At 34.1% G+C, this 23,255-nt stretch overlaps 1 protein-coding gene across 1 annotated transcript in view; it reads right to left on the minus strand.

The window, feature by feature from the left end:
• LOC147070819 (uncharacterized) overlaps nucleotides 1-15,466 on the minus strand; it is a 53,011-nt gene extending 37,545 nt beyond the window's left edge. The window contains exon 1 of the mRNA XM_085948719.1: nucleotides 15,139-15,466. The gene's annotated coding sequence lies outside the window, so the exon portion shown is untranslated. The remainder of the gene's footprint in view (nucleotides 1-15,138) is intronic.
• Between the last annotated feature and the right edge of the window lie 7,789 nt (nucleotides 15,467-23,255).

Consider the following 23,255-nt stretch of genomic DNA (forward strand, 5'->3'; position numbering starts at 1 on the left):
AAATCCTAAATCGTTTTGGGATTATATAAAATCATTAAGAAAGGATGGTGGATTTGCCAATTCGATGACTTGGAAGGGCGAAGAGGTGACTGGACATGGAATGGCAGAAGCATTTGCTGGTCATTTCAGGTCCGTCTACGCAAGTAGTATTCCGAATCTGGATGTCGCCTCAACGTCAAGAAAACGATCGTGCGGTGCCCAATCCGTTGACATCTTCCCAATTGATGAAGGTGACGTGTTTCGATTTATTAAAAAACTTAAGAATACGCGCTCTTTGGGACCGGATAACGTCCCTACATTTTTTTTAAAAGGGTGTGTTGATTTTGTCAAAGGCCCACTTGCATATATATATAATCTTACAATGGAGACAGGTATCTTTCCGGAATTATGGAAGATGTCGAAGGTGACTCCAATTCATAAGAGTGGTACAGAGTCGTCAGTAGAAAACTACAGGCCGGTAGCTGTTCTCTCTGCACCAGCAAAAGTTCTGGAGATGATCATGCACAGCATGATTTCTCCAAAAATTGAGTCATTTATAATGAATGAACAGCATGGATTTAGAGCAGGCCGATCAACGGAAACCAACCTGATGGTATTCACTGATTATGTGTCGTCAGTACTAGATAGAGGCAGCCAGGTTGACTGTTCTTACAATGATTTCTCGAAGGCATTTGACAGAGTCGATCACGATATTCTAATGGAAAAACTCCAACTTATTGGATTGTCGGATCGATTTTTAAAGCTATTCGGGAGTTATTTTAGGAACCGTCAACAATACGTTTCGTACGGCCTTTATCAGTCACAGACCTTTTACACATTTTCTGGTGTCCCCTAGGGCTCAAACTTAGGGCCATTGCTGTTCACGATTTTTATAAATGACATAGCATTGGTAATTAAAAGTGCTATGTTTTTGTTGTTTGCTGACGACTTGAAACTCTTCATGGAAGTTGTCACCTTGGACGATTGTCGTCAACTTCAACTTGATATAGATAATATATTAGATTGGGGCAGGCGTAACAAACTGGACTTCAATATTGATAAATGCAATGTTTTATCGTTTACTAAAGCCTCACGAGTATTGTTTTTCCAGTACTCGATGCATGGCAGAGTTCTCTCGCGAATAGCATCTGTAAGAGATCTTGGAATTACATTTGACGGTAAACTGACGTTTAGTGGTCATATAGATACCATTTGTAAAAAGGCGCTAAAGATGTTGGGCTTTGTCTTGCGTACTTCCCGGGTCTTTTCGGATGTTACGGTATTAAAAATTCTCTATAACTCCTTAGTTAGAAGCAGACTTGAGAGTGGGTCTATCGTTTGGGCCCCGCATCAGTTGAAGTACGGCCTTATGGTGGAGAGAGTCCAAAAGAAATTTTTACGACTCCTTTACTTTCGGTTGTATGGATATTATCCGTGGCTCTATCCGACTGATTTTCTCTTAGGGATGCTTACATACTGTAGCTTAAAATTTAGAAGGGATCTTTATTTAGCTACATATTTTTTCAGACTTATACGCGGCGTAAATGTGAACTCTGCCATTCTTGGTGGTATTGGCTTGTGTGTCTCTGATAATTACCTTAGGAATCGAGGGCATGCGTTGTTTGTTCTCCCACGGTGCAGAACTAACCTGCCATTAGTAATGCCAATTGGGAGGGCAGTAACCATGCTTAATGAAATCGCTTCGGATATTGATATATTCCACTTACGTGAGGGTGAATTTAGGTGGACGTTGTTTTATAAGTTTTTAAGATAGGGTTTATCAAAGTTCACTCTGTGTGCTTCCATCTACTTTTATTTTGTTACTTATTTAATTTATTTTCTTATTTTATTACTTTTTCTCTGTATTTTTATTTTTTTTTAATTATTAACACTTATTTTATGTCATGTCGTGAACGCTTTGAATTTATAATTTGTTATGTTCATTATATGTAAAATAAATAAATTTGATTTGATTTGATTTGATCAGTTCATTTAAAATGAAATTAAAACGGTTCATCTCTCAGTTAGAAAATGAGGATTTGAGTCAATTTCTCCACTTGAAAGAGAAGAATGAATGTTCTGCGGATAATAGCAATTTGACCAAATATATTGAAAACAAATAAAGATATTGCAAGGGTCTTTGAAAATCGTTTTCATGATTTTGCTAAAGAAGAAAACTGCATGCACGCATTTATAAACCCATTTTCACCTACTGAACAAAATGTAATGCAGATGCCTAGTAACATACAAATGAAACGGATTGATTTAAAAACAAATTTATTATTGAAAATGAAATTTGATGAGCTTTTTCCAGATCAAAATGCTTCTGACATAATTAATTTCTGATGTTCTACCCTGTGAACATTTCCCAGAGCTAAGAAAATTTGCAAAAAGTTATATATTATGTCGCTTTGGATCGACATACAGATGTGAACAAGCATTTTCATCCATGAAATTGATTAAAAGCAAAACAAGGTCGCGAATAACTGATTCAAATTTGAAGAATTCTCTGCTACTCTCAGTAATAAATTTAACACCAAACATTGAAAGACTAGCGAAATCCAAACGCTCAAAAGCTCTCACAGCTCTCTCTCTCTCTCTCATCACATCCAACAACTGTGGCAAATAGTTATTTTCACCAAACGAGACTCTCCGGCAGCTGTAGCACCATCAGCGGGGTCCACGACAGCGATCACCCTCTCGTTCAAGAGATAATTTATGACTATTGTAGATTGGTGCTCCAATAAACGTGTTTTTTGAACTGGCATAAATTAAGTAATTTAATTACGTGATTGAGTTATTCCTTTTCCTCCCCTAAGCGAAGCAGATCCTACCCCTGTCCCTATTTTCCAACCCCAGCTGTGAACGTAAGAAGGTAGAAAAAGTACTTAAGTTGTATGGAGCATCTGAACTCGTCTGTGAAAAAAATTGGCCACCCCTGCTCTAGAGAGACAGTTGGTTTTGGGTAGCCTTCAGGGAAGGCGAAGCAGAGGAAGAGCATAGGCGCACTGTAGCGATTAAGTGACGGACTTAAGCCCGTTTCAGACGGGCACTGGTGTCGCGCTCGATATAATATAGGAGGCCTTTGTATTCGAATAAAGGGACCTTTATATTATGTTTGTTTTATACTCTTTACCATATACTGAGAGAAGTGGAGTTGAAAGTTTTGATCGCAAACAATGACTGTATTTCAGGGTGATTCCGACCCTGAGTCATAAGGTAACAACCGAAAAGAGATGATTAGAGAAGAACAGTGTGCTGTATTTAAATTGAATGGACGGTTACTGAAGCATACGAATAAATTAGGGTAGATACTGAATTAAGAATGATTTAATGGAATGACGATTTTTTTTTTTAAATATCTTGAAGCGCACCATGGACGAGAGGGGTACAATTTGAAAACCTCTGAACTAACTGATATCATGCTACAACTGCAGGTCGAAGTCTTTTTTGATTATCCTGATATAGATAAATAATGGCGACGGTAAAAATCAATTAACATGCTGAGCAATGACTAAATGACTAATGAAAGTAATTTTATATTATCAATTACCAGTAACATTTATTAATAAACAAACAGATAACGTGATAAGAGAATACAAATTATGTTTTCTGTTATGATTTTGTGTACATGATCATTGATCAACATCGGCCCTGCAACCCACTGTGGATTCCATCAGCAATTACCTTTGACGCAGATGACGCAATCGATTTGTCTTTAAATCAGTCATAAAATTATTAATACAAATTATTACATATTGAGTATACTTTATCAGTTTATCACACAAAGCTTCACGAAATCCTTGCTACTAACATTAACGCGATAATATAAATAATATGCTTACACAAACAAAAACTAACATTACTGTGTAATTACTATCTTCAAAAATAATTAGTTTTAAGCCTCAATTACATTGAGCTTCTTTACGAGCTGTTTATTGGCGAATTTACAATCTGCCTGTAAAGTCGCCCAGTGTAATCATCGAATAAGCTAATAAGCAGCTTGTAAACACTCGCCCTCGTACCGCCCGCTATTAAATTCGCCAACAAACAGCTCGTAAAGAAGCTCAATGTAATTGAGGCTTTAGTAGTTACAGGTTGTGATTACATGGCCCCCATATCTTGGAGAGGTACCGCAGGCTAGGATCTTTGGCTGCCCCCCTGCCTATCGCTAAAGATAAGGGCACTGTGATGCTCTTCAGTAGCGTTTTCCAAATGGTGTACACGGTAAAATTAATGTGTAAGTATATTTAGTGTTTTTTTGTATATTTTAATACATCCATTTGAATTATGGAGTTGTCGAGTATTGATACATAATTAAAAATTGTATCGTACAAGCACATAATTTTAAATAATAACATTATTGATGGAAAATACCGCCGCGGAAGACTTTTTTTATTTGTGATGTGTGTTTATCACACTTATCTGGTCGACTCGCCACGCCAGACCCCTCCTGGGTCCGGGCCCCCCAGGCTAGGTATCTACTATATTATGTAGATATGCTAACATTTTTAATTTGAAGAAAAGTTGTTATTGGACGGCGAGATCAATTTCATGTAAACACTTATTTTATATTTTAACTGTGTTTCTTGTTATGGAACCCAATATGATACTTACTTGGTAGTAATACATATTGGATTGCGTTATGGATAATAATTTGTTAATAATCTGATTATATACTGTCGATTAGGGTTAAGTTGATACTGACTCAGGAGGCTACGATGATTCTATATAAAACACTATTAATGTTTAAGCATAATATTATAGATGCTGATCTTGTGTTGCTTGGTGTGAGATCCAGCATCTATTATGTTTATCTTCAGAAGGTTGCTTGTGTGTGATATGTGTTTTGTTGGTTGATTTGGACACTTGTTGGTGATTATTACCTTTATTTCAGGTGCAAATGTTCGATACACGGCACAATATAATGACAGTATTATTGATTAACGTTTGAGTATGAAGATTTCAATTATACTTTTGGAATTCAGGTATTAAAAAGAGGAACGGACAAGCGGCGCGTGTAGACTACATTTGGGGAGGACAGATTAATACAAGGACAAAGGAAAATATAACAAAGTAGCTTATTTACGAAAAAGAAAAAAGCAGTAAGACCGAATTTCTTTCAAATTATTAAAAGAGAAAGATGTTTGTTCGTGAAACACTCGGTTAATCATTGCTTTAATAGTAGTGGCGGACTTAGCGACGAGGAGGCTCGATGCACTGACTGATTTTGAGGGCCGTACGATATAAAATAAAATAAAAACCATAAATTCTAACTACAAATGTATCTCTTTCATAGAATCACACCTATAACTAAAATTATTTATTAATAAAGATGGAAGTGTTGATATATGATGATATTTATGGTTTATTTTTTGTGCACAAGTACGTGTTTATTTGAGGGGTAGCTAATGTTATACTGTTATAGGCCCGTTTCATGTTAGTTGCAGGGATTTTGTTATGTTTTGGTAATATTTTAAACCTAGTCAAATTGTGATATATATATACGCTATGGTATAATTTTTTTATGACTGGTTTCAACAGTTTCGAGCCCCCCTATTAAATCTTCTGCCGAATCGATTGCATTATTTGCGTTAAAGAAAATCACCGCTGTCTTATTTAAACTATATTCCGAGAATTTATCAGAAGAGTATACAAGTGTGCCAAAGCAAGCTATTACTGTTTTTCTTCCGTTTACTACGATATATTTATACGAAGCAGGATTTTCTTATTATGCAGCAACGATCATATGAGAATTCAATTTTCTAATACTGTACCTGATGTCAAGAAGATTTGCAATTCAAGGACCCAAATCATCGAAGTAATTAAGAACTTCATTCACTAATATTTTTACAACATTTTATTAGCTCGTATTCTTGCTTGTCCGGTGGTTGTTTATCATGTACAAATCTTGCAATCGGTTTTCAACTAACTTCCCCACTAGCTAGACATTTGAAACTTTTAGAATATATCAGAATACGATGCCAATGCATTCTTTTAATACTTTTAGCCATCTTTAAGCAGAATTGAATTCATTTTCAGTTAATTCTATTTTGTATGAAAAGTTATTTCGGAAGAAATCCGTAATCCATCCCACTATTATTGGTTACTAAGTGGGTGGTCCTAACAACTAAATTATTAATATATACGGGCGTTACTATGGAAATCAAAATGACATTTCAGTATTCTATATTTGTTTGTTTGTTTTTTATTTACTTCATATCAAGTACAAGTTTGAGTACCTATATTGAGCATAATAATTGAACAGAAAATTAAAATCGTTGTATATAAAAAGTTCTTTTTATCTTGTAATTATTATATTGTGTCATGATTTAAAAAAAAATATTGTTTTTTTTTTAAATATATTGATTACTTATGTAGTATTTACTTACCCTGCAAAATAAACAAGGCGTTCCGTAAAATTTCAGGATTTATGAAGCGTTCCATCGCAGGAAAAGTTTAGGAAATCTAAAATATATTATGTTTCTGAGGCATTTCAAAATTAAAACCGAACACGATTTTTCTCACTGGAAACAAACTAATAAATAAACAAAATGTGAGGGTTCCCGCAGCTCTGTGGAAAAGTCACTGTTATATTGTTTTCGAGATTTCATAAATAAGATAACAAAATATTACTGTAATCGGAAATCATTCGCAGTGAAACGTGGAAAACAATCCATGTGCACAGGTACAACATTATCATTATCTACGGAGTATGAATAACTGATAGAGGTCACGGATAATTTGTGTCTAGCTACCGGGAGACATTATATCAATATAATTTTATTTGAACTATATGGCTCCATAAACTCTAAGCCATAGAAGTACAATAATATATTTGTGTTGTACTTACAGAAGACAACGTTTTCAGTAGGTACTACCTAGGTACAAGCTAACACAGTGACGTCACTAGATAAACTGCTGCCCCTAGGCAGAGCCAAAATGCCGCCCTTTTTGTACAGTATTTTTTATCATCGTTTCATGATTCCAATATCTAAGAAATGTGTTGTATGGACACGTTACTAGCAAAATATGTTCCACTAAAACTAATTAAAATGATATACCTACTTCAACGGTTTCAGATACATTTAAAAATACACGTGACAACTTTCAAAACTCGTGAGTGACTGGATTATTTGGATAAATTAATTAGGTGGGTAAGTCTGCACGTATGATTGTTGGTGATCAAGGACGTGACGTACATGGATAACGGAAGTAAACTAGATATTGTGAACCCGACAAAAAAAATTATAGTCCTGTTAAATCTTTTATATTAATTAATACATTTTGTTTCCAACCAGTGAGCTAAATGTTTTATTAAAAATATATTTTCATTATTACTAAATTTAGGTACCAATATGTATATATACTTAATGATTCTCCTCAATTTGCCGCCCTTCGAGCAACTGCCGCCCCCAAGGGATGCTCAATCTGCCTAACTCCACGGGACGTTACTGAGTTAACAACGAAATCGTGCTTAGTGCTCGGCCGTAGTGATTTGGCGGGCGCAGCGCGGCGGCGTCTTGCGGAACTCAAACGTATAACCGTGTGTATTATGCCCCAAAAAAGACACTGTCTACAAACATTTTACACACGGTTATACGTTTGAGTTTCGCAAGACGCCGCCGCGCGACCACTACGTTCTTGCACTTAGGGATTGTATTGCAATACTGCTATTTTAAAAAAATGGGATCCGGGTATTTAATCGATACCGAAATACCGGTTTTTTTAATTTAAACTACCGGTATTTTCGATAATAATAAGGCGGAGAAACTGAAAAAACGATAAGTAGGTATCTCAAATAACTGAATCATCAGACAAAAATGAAAAAAATAAACAACAAATCCATCACATTTTATTTAAAGCTACATGAATAAAAATAGGGCGCTGTGAGGAAATAATAATAATAGATAAAATATATGAGTAGAAGCCAGTCTCCTATGCTCTATATAGGTTATAGATGACAGAACCTGACGTGAACCTCGGAGAGAGCACAATCTATTGTACACTTAGGTTTCACTTTGAATGATAATTGGGACCGTCCTATTGAACCGAAATGCCGAGTCGTGAATGTCAGAGTTGCTTATACATGACTCACGAATATATTATGAATCTATGACCCAGTGACGTCCCGTGGGGGTAGGCAGATTGAGCGTCGCTTGGGGGCGGCAGTTACTCGAAGGGCGGCAAATCGAGGAGAATCATTAGGCACATATAGAAATAGCTACCTAAACTTAGTAATAACGGAAATATCTTTCCATTAAAAAATCATCTCACTGGTTGGAAACAAAATGTATTAATTAGCATACCAACAAGGTTTAACAGGAGTGTATTTTTTGTCGGGTTCGCGATGTCTAGTTTACTTCCGTTGTCGTTGGATATCACGTTCTTGATGACCAGCAATGACACGTGCAGATTTTTAAATTATAGGGAGGTACATACTTGCCTAATTTAAAATTCATCCAAATACTTTTGCCAGTCACTCGCGAATTTTGGAAGTTGCCAGGTGTATTTTTAAAAGTATCTGAAACCGTGGACTCACAATATTTCTATTGAAGCAGAGATTAAAATTTAATTTACATTTAAATTTAGTATGTATTATATATTTTGTCGGTAATGTATCTATACAACACATCTCTTAGAAATTTTAGTCATGAAAGGATAATGAAAAATACTGTATAAAAATGGGGCGGCCTTTTTTCGCTGCCATGGGGCGGCATTTTGTCTCGGAACGTCACTGCTACGACCTAAACCTGGGACTGAATGGGAAGATGTGATGTTTTCGGTTCAGAAAATTTAAAGCTTTCGAAATGTGGAATAAAAAGTTACGAATATTGAGGTGACGAAAAAGACTAAAGAAATAAAACGGAAAGTTGGCGTACTTTGGCCTGATATAGGTATATTTACTTGTTCATCGTATCATTCAGGGGAACGCCTTTGGTAAGTGAGCCTCTGGAAGAAAAATAGCGTCCTGGCTTATCTCATAGGCTGGCTTAACATCAGCACTACGTCCAGCGTTGCCAAATTAGAATTTTTCTTGTCAAATCTAGAATTTTTCGATAGGCTAGCTTGCAAAAAATGGATACAGATTATGGCATTTTTATTAGCGTTTTTTGTGCCTTCAACAGCTATAAATGTCACGAAAATAAGCTAAGTGTGCTTAGGCATGTGGCTTCGGATTGACTATTATCGGGGATTCCACTCTCTGGTATTACCTAATTATTACTCTTATCATAGGTTGTTAGATTAATTAATTATTTTTAGTCAATTTTGGAAATGAGTTTCTGGGAAAATGTCGTGTGATTTTTTGCACTTTTTTCGATGGCAAGAAGAGGTATTGAAATTTTATTTTCATAAAATCTAACGTTTTTTCCCGCCAAAAAGCTTGTTTTCATAATCCTTCTGGCATGTTTTTGTCAACGAAAGTTGGCAACACTGACTACGTGTCCCCATTTAGAGTAGTGGCAGGCAGGGAAAATATGGCACAGAAATAATAAGATAACAATAATAATAATAGACACAGTCAATAATGAAAATAAATAATCTAAATAAATTTTGATGGCTAAAGTGGTTACACTTGACCACTGAGTTTTGGCACCAAACTCTCTGCCTGGCTTTATGTTACAGATTGGCTATGGTTTAACTTTACTGATAGCGTGATAGGGGCTTACTACGCTTATGATATTGTGAAATATTTACTTTGTGGATATTATTTATTTAAAATTCTTATATAATTGACTTTAGTTCAATAAATCAATACTTAGATACAATATGTAGGTACGAGTATAATGATTTAAAGTGACCTTTGGATGACATGACATCAGTCTAAATACCTAGCTCAAACAATGACAAAATAATGGATGTTCACTTTTTCAATATAACAGAATTTAAGAGGTCTATTAAAAAACAATTTTATAACAAGGTTAAAATAGACGATTTTGTCATTAGCATTACGATTCGTATTTTATATTAGGTTTCTGTAATATAATAACAAGAGGTAGAACGGAAATTATTTGGTGTGGTTATAAAGCTACTGTTGAGTAACTTCATTTAGGTATATATTATCATCATCATAGTATATAGATACCGGTCTGTTGAGATCACATCACAGATTATTTATCTAATTCAGATAGGCTATACCCCAATATGTACACTACGTTTTGAAGCAGGGTTGTGAATGTGTGAGTGTCCTACGAAAATGAAGCACACATTATAGACGAGCAATACTGTGTGTTGCAACCTTCAAATTCACAAATATTGAATGAGCGTCAGTGCATAAACCGAGAACAGTTGTCAGAACGAAGAACACGCTTAGAATGACGTATTATTGACACGTGTTTAAGTTTATCACATATTCTTCCATACACGAAATCGGTTGCCTGATATTCCACACCCGTGAGGTATTTCAGTTCTCATTAATTCTGTGTTCCCTTGTTGAGACTGTGGCAAATCCTAAAAATAAGTATATTATATAGATACGTAGGGTATTCAGTAAAAAGACATGTCTCTTCTTGGTCGTTCCTTCATGGCTGAAGATTGTGACCACCTTTTTGTTTTTTGAGCGGCCAAGATTTTACACCCCTCTCACTCACACTCCTCTACTTCTCTCAGGACAGATTGAATGCTGTTCCCAATCAGCTTCTTCAGGTGGTCACTCCAGCGTGCCGACGTTCTTCTTCTGCCTCGCCTTCCCTAGATTCTATATACAACCATTAGTCTCTCCAGGTTATAGTGCGTCTCAAACATTTATTGACAAGAGCAGTTTGACGATTGACCGGCTCGTCCTGGACTCTGTCCAAGAAATACGAATCATTTGGCGCCAACACCACATCTCGAAGGCATCACTTGCCTTCAGAGTCCATGAGTCGACACCGTATAAATATATGGAGAACATTAATGTTTGCACAAGCATCATTTTTATGGCAATTGAAATTCTCTGATTCTTCCATATATTAGTATGACGTGTCATCGAATTTTGCAATCTGTGTGCAACTTCTTATCTCTGCTTCACATCCGCCTTTTTCACTAATGGTTGAACCCAGATAATATACGAACTCGTCCACTATTTCAAAATATTATAAACAGAAACACAAAATAGTTACCTAATACTCATTACGCGATATAAATTTTCACGACGTCTCATTTGTATTAGGTATTATAAAATATACACAAAATATTATTATTTATCAAATTATTCGTGACTAGATTAATAAAATAGGATGTATTTTCTCCATATTTCAGTAGAGTTTGTAAACAGTAAACAAATAATTACTGATAACTGACAAGTTACTAGGTACATATCTAGTTTTAGCTAGATAAACATAACGTGTTAAGTAAAAATGTTTACATTTTTGTTACATAATATGAAATCAGATGATATATCAGCTGGAGAGCTATTCGTATTTAAACAAATACAAAACTCATTTAAAGAGATAATTGTTTTTATTATACGGTAGAAGAGGGGTAGTAATTACAAAAAACTTACTAAATTGTCATTGTCATTACCTTGAACGTGTAATGGTGACTTTGCAATAATAGCAGAACAATACAGGGTAACTGATATGAAGTTATTTCATTTTAATATATTTTTCATTATATAAACAAAGAGATCATGCAAGGTTTATGATAGTGGTTCTGAAACTTTATTGAACTGAAGAATCTTTAACATATTTTGTAAAATTTCAGGGAATCTCATACTTAATAGATACATAGATATTATTATTACTTAATTAGTTTTGACAGGTGTAACACATTTTACTATTTTTTTGGTTTGTATATATTCGCGTCTGGAAACTTGTACGTATGCAGTTCGCCGTATCACACTTCACCGTGACACCAAAACTGTCAGCGCCAAAGGCATCCACGTACTTAAAACTACCATTCTTTGAGAATATGTTTCGTGGTGTGTAAGTAAATTTATTCATTCATTCACCATTCATTCTGCCATGAGAGAAGCGGGAGATCGAGAAGGATGGAAAAATTAAAAAGTGGTCACGGTCCTCAGCCATGAGTGTACGACCAAGAGAAGTAAATTTAAGATTTTTGCTGTGAGTATATTTTGTCTGTTTAAGATAGCTGAAAATAAATAATAAAATAATTCTGTAAGTATATACCTAATTAGGTAGGCGCCCACCAAATTTGCAGACAATTTGAAACTAAAAACAATTACAAGATAAAAAGAAGTTTTTATATACAACGTTCTTAAATATTCTGTTGAATCGTATAAACTTGACTTGACTAGCTTAAACGATCAAAAAAAATTTACTTGATATAAATAATAATAGTAACCATAGTAATAATAGTAATTTAGTTGCTAGGACCCCAGACCCCTAGCAACCAATAATGGTGTCGAAATAAATTTTCATACAAAACAGAATTAACTGAAAATGAATTCAATTCTACTTAAAGATGGCTAAAAGTATTAAAAGTGCATTGGCATCGTGTTCTGACATATTCTGAAAGTCTCAAATGTCTAGCTAGTCGGGAAGTTAGTTAAAAATCGATTGCAAGATTTGTACCGGACAACGAACCACCGGACAAATAAGAATACGAGCAAAGAAAACATCGTAAATAAAAATGACTTTCCATACGGACGTCACTGATTAATCATAGGTACCGGAAATTAATTAAAATTAATTTTTGCCGCATTTAATTTATTAATTGTAAAGTAATTGGAGCGCGTTGAAAGGATTTGCAATATTTCAATGTCATACTATTCATATGGTAAGAGTACCTAGCAACGTCAATCTTGTGCATTTGCTTTGTGCAAAAAACACTTTCCCAATCGGCATATTGTATAAAAAATAACTTTTAATTAATTAGCCAGTGCTTTATTGCAATACCACAGTAATAAAACAGAAGCTCATTATATTTATACTTCATAATATATAAATGATTTAATAAACTTAATTGCATGATGTTGCCTTTCAGCAACAAACTATTATTCTTTATCTGTGTGAATGAAATAATTGTATTTTAAAACTTTCAGTTCTCTGCAGTGCAGAAAGTTTGCTGTCAAATTAGTTATAGTTTTTATTCACAGGTGCAACCGTTAAATTATAATAATGATATTAAACATGAAATATGATCGATTAGAAAAGTAATAATGTCTACTACAATAAAAGGTTACCATGATGAATTTAAGAGTTAGTGACATCCCTAGACTTAGTGCCTCTCTAAATTTTGCCAATTTAAAAAGTAGTTCCTTTCAATTTTTAGTTTCAAATTGTTTGTTAATTCAATACGTTCTACTTAACTATTTTGTTATTTATTTTCAGCTAGGTATCCTATTTACTAACACACATACCTACCAGTGTTGCCAACCGTACTATAATTATAGTATTTGTACTATAATTTTGGTCTGCGTACTATGTACGATATAAAAGAGGTATAGTACGCCCAAAATACTATAATTTTGAATATCGGAAAAAATATGTAAAAAGTACTAACATTTCGATATTTCCGTTCGATAAATTGGTGCAAAGTACAATAATTTCGCAATATAAAAAGATTTGGAGAACTTGGAAAAAAATTGCTCGAAAAACGTAAAAAAATCCCTTGACTTTGGTTTAAAATGAAATTTCTTGAAATCTTCGGTAAGCATTTTGGATGGCAAGAGGTACCTAAGTAAAAAGTGGTCTCGGAGTTTCTCAAATTATCCGTTATTTTTTTTATGAGAAACAAAAAACCTATACATTTTCAACAGATGACAACGCGTACTATATTTTTTCCCCAAATACTATAATTTTGGAAGCTCTGTACTATAATTCCACTTTGAAAAGATGGCAACACTGATACCTACCGTCTACTGAGAATTATAGCATTTCCATAAAAACTACTCTCAAACAGTGATGGTTTTAGGTACACGTAGAGGTCAGTGGTGCTAAGAGTTTTAGAAGCACCCTTGTAAAAAGTTAGTATGTGTAATATCATATATATATATAATGTAAATCACCAATAAACACAAAAATAATATGTATTAAAACGAGTATTAAAATACAATAAAAATAATGTTTTCAGGGTTTTTTTATACTTCGATTATTTTGTGAACTAAAATGTCGATACAGTAGAACCTCGATTTAACGAACTTCGGATATGAAAGTTGTTAAAACATCCTGATGTTATAATTCTTGTAGGAATATTATAATTAATTATATATAACACATGTGGGTATCTAATGTGTTGACTGAGTAGCCAACAATCATTAGTAATAATAAATCCCACAATAATGTGCCCCACACTGAAGCAAAAATGATAATCACGTATGGATTTACATACTGTGTATTATTTGTAGGCCAGCAGCTATCAATGACAAATACTAGTAGGTATACACATAAATTAATAATATTAAATCATTAAAACAAATTTTCTAAACCCAAACCTTATAAAGGGATCAAAGATCAGAAAATAGGAATATGTTGAACTGAGAGTAGATAACGATTGCTCAAAGAATCGATATGTGGGTACAACACTATTTATGATCATTGATCACAGATGATAAAATATACACATGTAACATTGTAGGTTTTTTTTAAAATTTCATTCACAACTTTTAAGTCCCATCTAGTAAATATCAGACTGGCCTCTTGATTTCAAATTGTCATAGAATATAATATATGTGTAGACGTACCTACTGAACTTGAAGTTTCTTACGTATAAGGGAACTGGTCGACAGTTACTTCACAGCTTATTTCACTCTTTTCTGTCTCTAGTTCACGTATACATACGATATTGCGGGTTTTAGGACAGTCCTAATTATGTTGTATTCAATGATTAATATACCATACCATATTATTAGGTATCATTGAAGCGGTAGCATGCATAATTAGGATCGAATTTGCAAAATATTTTTTTCTACTATTGATGTGTATTTAGGTATGTTCAATAACGTATGCTACACTCTAAAGTCGTGTAAGTATATGATTATTGAATAGCTACATATATTTAAAAAAAAACAAACTAGTTACTGATTTCCTACATTTCTTAGATTCGCGTAATCGTTCAATGATCTTCGAATCCATAATACTTATAGCAGTCCAATGTAAATATAGACAAATCTTTATCAAGCAATCGCTGCAGTTTTTCCAATATATATTATAAAATATATATTTTATTCACTGGGTATATTTCTAAAACTAAACTGTCAAAAGAAATACATACCTTAATATATTATTAACTGCGGTGGGCGGAATAAGATGATGTGCATATATCACAATAATTTATCTTAGTATAGCCGGTAACACACAATGATATTTTAAGTAGTTATCACAGAAAGACTGCAACCAGTCTGTATACTACAAAGTCCAATATTATGTTAAGTAATATTATTTACACTAGCGAGAAATCGATTCATATATCAACAGAGCGACTGCGGGTTCGATTAATAATTTACGGGAATTGATACTAATAATATAAACGCGTACACGAACAGTCGGTGGCTCTGACTGGGGTGTTGCCGTTAACCAAACGAACTGAACTGAGCGAATGTATTGCCGTTCATCGGTGACTAGTGGGCACTAGGCAGAGTGGGCTTAATACAGACTACAGTGGCGCACCCAGGATTTATTATTGGGGGGGGGCCGAAGGAGGAGAATGGAAATTAGTCTCATAGGCTCTTTTTCTTCTCCATATAAATATTTTTACATAATTTCACAATACACGGCGATACATTTGTACAGTTTCTCCTAGTTTTTATTAAATTGGAGGCATAGTGGCGGTAACCGTTGAGCGTGTCATCAGCGACTGGCGGATTGGAAGTGAAACACGACCATGCTGGACATGTGTACCTAGTATGCTTAAACATTACTTAAATAATATTGGCTGTGCTACCCGCTTGGTCTAGAGCAGTGTTTCCCAAAGTGTGGTACGCATACCCCCTGGGGTACGGAAAGAGTTTGGTGGGGGTACACGCTGCACCGGGTTATGGATACGCCTGGTGCAACAAGCATTAATACAACATCCATGCTAGAAGGTTTATCGCATGCGGAAGAAGAGCAATTGTTGGAATTATTGCTTCAGACGGATTCTTGCAAAATAAATATAAGGAGTGTACTTAAACATCATTTAGGTTGCAAATGCAACATGTGTATCCAGTTTTAACAGAGAAATTCCTGAAATACATTGCCTTTATCAACTTCATAATATCTATGTGAAGTTGATTTTTCAACATTTGTAGACATTAAGTCGAAGAAAGGAACAACCTTTGGGTGTGGAACAGCATCTCAGATTAAAATTAATAACCAGGGAACCAAATTATGATGATCTGTCGTTTCAACATAAATAATTTCATTCTTCTCATGGTTTATAATGAATGTTATTTTTTATAATATAACTTTTATTTATATTTTATTATGAATGAATTTTATTTTTCGTTTATTATTATTTTGTTTATGTACTACAAAAGGAATATATTTTGATTGTTATTAAAGTACCTATATGCATTTTTCTTTGACGAGGAGTACTCAGTGTTACGAAAATTATAGAAGGGGTACACAGATGTCGAAAGTTTGGGGAACACTGGTCAAGAGAGCTACAATATGTATGCCGAATTCCATCGAAAAAAGTGTTCTTTTGATTTACACCACCACCGTAGTGGGTGTAGTCATTCTTTTCGCCGAATGTTTATCGCAGATTTTTGGGTTTTTTATATTGAGGTTTCAACATATTAATAGAAAATGGACAAAAAAAGTATTATTGCTTTTAAATTATACACAACCTACTCAATACAATACAGCCTAATATCTCGTTTATCGGTCTTTTGTCTATTGCACTCGGTGTACCTATACCATGGCCCCCACATCCTGCAACGGGCCTTCAGGCTAGGGCAGTGGTCGGCAAACTGCGGCTTCTTTGGCCCCTTGAGTGCGGCTCTGCCGCAAATGCTCTCTGCCATATTTGACATGGCTACAAAGAAGGAGCAAAGAAAATGGAGGAGGATAACCGTAAATGTAATGTTGAATAGACTGAGACTTCGCGTTTATTCAAAACTTAAATGGCTTACCGACCTTTATTTATGTGACGGGAAAAATTAGCGCATTCAAATTTGAGATACTACAACTAAAAACTCATAATTTTGCGCTAAATATTCTGTCGATGATGCAAGGAAGAAAGCAGCTGGGGAGAAGAGAAAATAAAGTTCTGTATTTAATTAGGTACTGAATAAAATCTTTCAACAATGTTAATATTGCAAGTTTTGTGGTTAGTAAAAAGATTGCCAAGAGAGGAAATCAAGAGCAAATTGAGAAATCGATTTATTGATGAGAACCTGGAATCGTGCTTAAAATTAAATCAACAACATACGAACCTGACTTACCCAAACATTACAAGGAGATGCAAGGCCATTATTCACATTGAGTTTGTCAGTCATTGTCATGATTCAATTTTATGGATACCTGACTTACAATTTAATTTTTATTAATAAATAAGATCATTATTACGTATGATATTCAGTTTTATTCAGTGTACATACCTATAATTTAATTAGGACTTAAAACTTTAACTAAAGTTTATTAAGTAAATTAGCAGTGTACCTAGTTACCACCTACGCATATAATTTCAGTTTAAGAAATTTGGCTCTCAAAAGAAATCTCAATCGTTGTACTGTTGATATTTGGCTCTATTGACTAATGAGTTTGCCGACCACTGGGCTAGGGTATTTGACGGGCCCCCTATCCACCGCTTAGATTAAAGTTATTACATTAACGTTTTTCAAATTGTGTTTTAGTTCAAATTGAGGGTACTTATACAGTGAATTATTGGCGATTTTCAATACATCTACTTTAATAATGGAGCTGTCGAGTATCGACACATAATAATCTGAAAATATATTGGACAATTATATAATCTAAAATGTCATAGTCATGAAGTGTAATAGAGCCGCAGGCGACTTTTTTTACTATTAAAGATAATTTATGATGTGTGTTTATCTCACTTATCTGGTCAACCCGACACGCCGGCCCCCCACAGACCGGGCCCCCAGGCTAGAGCCCTGTCAACCCTCCCCAGCCATCACCTATACCACTCCAGAATTCGGGTGGACACCGAGAATTTCATTAGGGAACGGGTTTCTAAAAAAACCTGACATCAGTGTTTCGAAATTTTTGTGTTAGAAATTAAAATCTAAGAAATTTTACTAAAAAGGGTGCTGGAGAATTACAAATCATTTTTTGCCGTGTTGTTTGTCTAAGCCCAAGGTATAGTTTATTGGCTTTCGATTTCCATGTGTAAAATCATTCTGATTATTTTCATATTTTGGGGGGGGCCAAGGCCCCCTGCCCCCCCCCTGGGTGCGCTACTGACAGACTATGTTGTAGATATAATGTAGATAGCCGAAATAATGTACGAGTGCGCCAGTCGAGACGTATGGTGACCGTTGATTGTTGTTGAAAATTCGGTAGTACATAAAAACGGAGTTGCGTTTACGTTTATGGCTACTAAGTAAAGTTCCATGAAGAAACATAACACGAAGAAACAGAACGGTGACAAAACAGAACAGCGATAAACATAACTAGGGATTGCAGAACCGAATGAATATATTATCAATACCGGTATTTATTATTTAATACCTGTATTAATACCGATATTCATCAAAACACATGGACATGATGGAAAGGAAAACAAACGTAACCCTCAGTTTTTCAAAATAGGTTTTATTGGATACCTAATAACGTTGTCAACGCAAATGCCGATGTATTATCTAAATTTAGCTTATAACTTTAAAAAAAGAAGGAAGAGAAGTAGGAAAAACTACTTAACCATCTTTTTTTTGGTTTATCTTCAATTAACTCAATAATTAAAATCAGATTAAAAATATTAAAACTAAATTATTAATTAGCATGCCCTTTAATGTTGTCTATTTTGTATTTTAACTTTGACCGAAAACCATAACAAAAAGTTTTTGTGTCTCCTGTAAAATTTGATTTCTGTGGAATACGTCCTTTTTCCTTTCATATGATATCAAAAAAAGTACCTATCAATAAATATAGCTATTAAAATCTATTGACAACACTATTTTATAGCAACCTGAAGAACCTACCTACATTTATTATGTTGATCTTCATAAATATATATATATCATACTATTTGAAAACTGTTAATTTTTACAAATACTATCTGTCCAGTGCATCTATTCTATACACGAGGCTGCTTTAGGTCCGCTACGGCAGCTAACTAGGGTATGAAAGTATCGAAATATTAAAACTTATTGTAACAATTACACTAAGTTAGCCGTCTAAACAGCCAAAACTGACTATCTCGCTCTTAGATTTATCATATCCAAGAGAGGTGCTGTTAAAACATAGCACTTATTGTAACAATTACACCTTTGTAATTGTTACAACAAGTGCTAATATTTTGATACTTTCCTACTAAAATTATTGGAAAATTGTCATGAATATTTTTTTTGAAATATGTTAATTCATCGCGACAATCATTGGACGTATATTTGAGGGATTTTGTTTTATTATATTATTTAACTTTTGTTTGTTTCAGTCAATATATTCGCGTTTTGGCAGCATTATTCTTATACACTAAACTTAACATACAATAATGTAGTAGTTAGTTATGAAAAAATAACATTACATTCATTTTCAAAAAACATAAACGTGTATGCTTTCTTAATACCGAAATATCGGTATTTTGGATTTTTGAAACCGGTATTTCGGTATCGATAAATAATTGAATACCGGTATTGCAATCCCTAAACAGCTATGGCAATTCAGAACAGGGGGAAAATGAAACATTTATTTTTGACGTAAGTATCTATTTATTATCTCTGCCGACAGCGCTTATTTTTACCTCGCGCAAGCCCTAGGGTGTCGCGGAATATGCGATAAGTAAGGTGGACCACTAAAGATCCTAGACTGGGGGCCGCTTTAGGATGTGGGAACCATGGCCACCGTAGTCTAAGATAGAGAGACATTACTATTAGTCGGGGAGCATACGTTATACCGTTGGATTGTGAATGAATAAATTGAATGGAACTAATGAATATTAATATTGACCACATCCTAGCTAGATATTGTTTGCTCGTAGTTCACAACAATATTGTATTAATTAAATGACGTATTTGAAAAAAAAAACATGCGTATCAAGGAAACGGGAATATTAATTATATCGTGTAAAGAACATTATTAATCTATAATAATCTATATACTACGTGTACCTACCATCCAAAATTCCAAAGCGTTTAGAGATTATAATAATATCAATTTAATGATCTCAAATTGTTTTATAAAATATTTATATATATACGTATACGCATTTACTCAAGATTTTAGACGAACGTGTCTTTTGCGCGTGGAATAATCCACAAATATCTACATGTCAATCGTCATTCCCAAAAGTAAAAATAATACAAATATGTTTCACATTATCAACGTTATTTTCTACTAGGTTTAATAAAAATGATATGTATTTGAAAACACGTGAAAATTATATAAAATTTGTCTTATATGATACATTTTAGGATCTTTTAAAATATCTGAAACGAACATATATTATGTGTAGGACTATTTAACCACTTAAATGTGTTCGGTAGTTATTGTTACGTTTATATATGAATTAAAAATTGAGCCAGAGTATCATCAAATACTAAGTCTAGGTAGTAATTATTACTTAATGGTATCAACAAAATCTAGATTCTGGAAGTAGGGATCCGATTTGCAAACAAACGTTTATTTCTAAAAGATCCGCTTAATTAGGTGCCTACTGTTAATAATACCGGACTAATAATTAGTCTAGAATGACGTGTACAGCATCATCCTAGACTCAGCCTCTAAAGCGTCAATTACATTGAGCTTCTTTACGAGCTGTTTGTTGGCGAATTTATAATCTGCCTGTAAAGTCGCCCAGTGTAATCATCAAAGAAGCTAACATATTGTTCGATGATTACACTGGGCGACTTTACAGGCAGATTATAAATTCGCCAACAAACAGCTCGTAAAGAAGCTCAATGTAATTGAAGCTTAATGCACCGGCTAGACGGCAGCGACTTCCCTGCGCGGTATAGTTTGTGCAAAAAATACACTTTTATAACGCTTTTCGGTATGCGCGAGCTACAGTTTTCTCGTTCATACACACGGGCCATCCGATACAAACCGGTTTGCGCAGGTAAGCTTGTGGTAAAGCATGAGCGTCTAGCCGGTGCGTAAAAAGTAAATTAAGTGTGCCGCGATTGCGTGGTGCTCTCGTCTGTTTAAGGCTATACTTCAGTTGAGGCATGGTCTAAAAATATCGTGGCTAGGCGATGCGCGGATTGTGCAAATGACGCGTGCCGAACGAAATATAATTTGTCATAAAAATCCAACCCCATTTAATGTTAGGTTTATTGTTATATTACTAATAATAATAGTATATTCATCGACATGTTTTCTTTTTTAAGTACATACCTACGTAAAGTTTTTTAGTCATCTTTACACGATTTAAGAATATTTTCATCCGACGCCATGACAAAACAAATCGACGTGTGGACACCTCGACTGTCCGTCTCCGACTGGCGACTAGTGAGAAATTTCATCGCACCTACTGTTGAAAATTATTTGCCGTTTCACTGAAGTACGCTCTTAATATTGCTAATGATTTTCAGGAAGTCATCGTAGGATCTATTATTCTCCAACTTGCCACAATCATATGTCTATAATATCTGTTATGAATACACCTATTACACAAATAAGTAAATTATTGCTGTTTTGGTCACCCTACAATATTCATAAATTGCAGTGGTCAATAACATTTATAGCTCATAACTGCCAGAATGACATTGTTTACCTACTTCACTTTTTTGTTCAAGTGCATATTCCGGATTTTCAATATCATGGTTTTGTACTAATCTAAAATACTGTCAACCAATATATTAGTATATTTAATTTACGTGAAACTCCTTGCGTAAATGTCAAAACACAATTTATTAATGGAGTGCAGTATTTTATTTAAAAAAAAATACAGTGGTCATAATAAGTATTTTCATTTATAAATAGTTATGTTATTTAACAAAATAAATAAAAGTAATTAGTACAATGGATTAAGGGCATAATTAATAATTAATTTATTAAAATAGTGCATGCAAAGAGATTGGACTTTCACAGGGCTCGAAATGAACCGGAGCGCCGTTCCTATTCGTGAAATCGGTAAAATAATAATGACCGTCTGAGCTAGATAGACCATATAATATAAAATCTAACACACTTATTTTTATGAAATACACATAAAATTTGATAACTATGTCTCCTAACTATGATAACTATGTATTGTTCTTCAGAAAACTGTCGAGCGCCCCGGTTCGTAAACTTTTCCATTTCGAGCGCTGGACTTTCATCGAATCAAAATTGAAATACTAATTCGTTTCGGCGTTTCACCTCCCAGGACGCGACTGGCAAATTTATAAAACAATCTCATACTATCTAGAAGTGTGCACTTCATAGGTTAACAATTTGATTAAATTGTGGATTTCAGATTGAAATAGTTGTGAATTATACATAAATATATTTTTTTAAATCTGTCAATAACATTCGTTTATCAAATTCAAAGATATAATACATTGTTTATGTTAATACTTTGGACGCTGAAGACGCACCCGGCGCGTAATGACCAGGCGGCCGATCGATGTAATTAACGTGCATTTTAAAGGTGGTAATTAAAAAATCATTATCTAGTTAGCAGCGAATTATTAATTAATAAAAAAACGTTGATGTTGCATTTAGCTATTGAAGGTGTAGGTACATACATGTCAGTGGTGTTTGGGATGAATTCTTGAATTTTTTTTTTTAATCTAAAAAAGCGAAAATGAGAAGAATGAATTCATAATTTCTCGATAATTATTATTGATAAGAACCTTCATAAAATATAAATTAGTAGAAACATTTATGGACATAGTAACCCCATTTTATACACAGGAATTCATGGATTCAAGTGTAATGTATGATAAGAATGACATGCTTATACTTTTTATATAAAACGCACCTTTGAATCCTTTTCAACGTAAAATATGCCTCGAAGGTTCATTTGCATTGGAATAAATTGGAATGACATTCCATTATAATTTTTCGCATATGCTTCGTAATTCGGGTAATAGATGTCTCTATGAAATCACAATTTTTGACGTCATTCCCCTTAAGGTGACTAACCCAACCCGCCTAACAGAGGCAGCTAGCGAAAAAATACGAAGTTTGCAAATTGAGACATTTTCTTGAAAATTTACATTTTGATGTGCTTTAATTAATTAATACGTACCTATCTAAAAACCTCACATAGAAAAATATATTTATTTTGAAAGTCAAAGA

This window comes from Rhyacophila brunnea, unplaced genomic scaffold, assembly GCF_057557595.1.
Source record: "Rhyacophila brunnea isolate RB1 unplaced genomic scaffold, BYU_Rbru_1.0 scaffold_21, whole genome shotgun sequence".
In the NCBI taxonomy this organism is placed as follows: Eukaryota; Metazoa; Arthropoda; class Insecta; order Trichoptera; family Rhyacophilidae; genus Rhyacophila; species Rhyacophila brunnea.